We start from the raw sequence: 1,686 nt of genomic DNA, 5'->3' as shown, positions 1-1,686 counted from the left end.
CTTTCTTTCTTTCTTTCTTTCTTTCTTTCTTTCTTTCTTTTATAGACAACTAGTCTTTCTGGCTGTGTTGCATGTTAAATTGTTGTTGGTTGTTTCCTCTTGAAGGTTCTCCTCAGGATATGTCTGTTTGTTTAATTATCTTCACTAATATTTTCAGATAGTTGTTGAGCTCATCAAAGCTCAGTTTGCAAAGCTATAACTTTACTTTCTATGTGGCCAACTGTCATTTCATTTTTGTGTACATTGCCTCCCTTCTATGTTCTGACATTTCCTTCAGAAAGTCTCCTTTCAAAATGCACGATCTCAGTAGTACGAAGTTTCAGTTACTTAACTAAACTCTGGTTGTCCCTCCTTCTCTGTCTTTTACCTCTGTATTCTAAGAGATCTTTATCAAGCATATAGTCTATGCCGCTGATTTGATTTAGTATGGTATTATTTCTACTCCTATGGCATTTTAAATACTGTTCCTCAATGTTTATTTTAAAAACAGTTATTTTTCTTTTCTTATACCTCATTTTAAATTTCTGCCTGCCTTGCAAACCAGTTCCAACTTCAAATCTGTTTATTGTATTATCAGCTCATCTTTCATGTTTTATTTTATAGAAACCATGTTTTTTCAATACTTGAAAGACCACAAAATAGCTTAAGAAATATATTTGTTCCCTTCAATATTTTTTTTCAAATATGCTACGCTCTATGAATAGTGCTATCATAGTTTTATGTGTGTGTGTGTGTGTGCATATTTTAGAGCTGAAATCTTAGACTGTAGGAAAATGATAAAATGAGCCAGCAAGACAATTTGTGCCACACAACCATAAAATGTCTCAGAAATGGTTTATCCAAGGTATTACTAAAAGCAGAGTTGTGTGGTAAGGCTAAAAATAAACCAATGGTTGACAATCTTTATGTGGCTACTCTCTGACACCCTATTCATACAATCAAGAATCCTTCCCTTATCCTAGAGGATCCACTCTGGGGAAATTTACTCCCTGAAGAGACAAAACACATGAGAATAAAGAGAAAAGGGACTTGGACAAAGCTGAAGATGAAGGTCACCTTTGTCCTGGAAATAGAATTAGAATCTAGGCAGATTTACATATTGAGTTATGAGACTTCCATTACCTACACAGGACATTGGAGGGTTCCTCTCTGGGAAAGTGGCTCTCTCCCCAGAAAAAGACCATATGATAATGACAGTTAGAAGCACCAGCTGACAGTCCATGAGCCTGTATGCAGTTATTTCAAGCTTCATCCTTCAATGTGAACATACAGGCAAGATCTCCCACACAGTTGAGAAGAGTCTCTAACAGGAAAGACAGGTCAAAATAAACAAACCAAATACACTTGAAGGAAACAAAGACAATGCAGAGAGCAGGGGGACACATTTCTTTAATGTTAAAAACTATAGTATTAATAGTTTCAAAGTAATCAGAGGTTTTTTTGCATCATGAAATAATAACGTTGCTATTTTTAACAGGGACGTTCAGAACACACTTAAATTAAAAAATATTATAAAGAAGCGATGACAGTTGAGAAAAATCTCCAGGAATAAAAGCAAGCACGCAAAGAAAGATGGAAAAATAAGAAAGAAAAAACGAATAAAATTGGAGAAGACGTACAGGAGGTCTAACATCAAAATAGTAGGAATTCCACATTATAAAACAGACACTGGAGGGGGAGAGAAAG

This window comes from Chrysochloris asiatica, unplaced genomic scaffold (assembly GCF_000296735.1).
Source record: "Chrysochloris asiatica unplaced genomic scaffold, ChrAsi1.0 scaffold00065, whole genome shotgun sequence".
Taxonomy (NCBI): Eukaryota; Metazoa; Chordata; class Mammalia; order Afrosoricida; family Chrysochloridae; genus Chrysochloris; species Chrysochloris asiatica.
Note: the sequence above shows the minus strand (reverse complement) of the source record.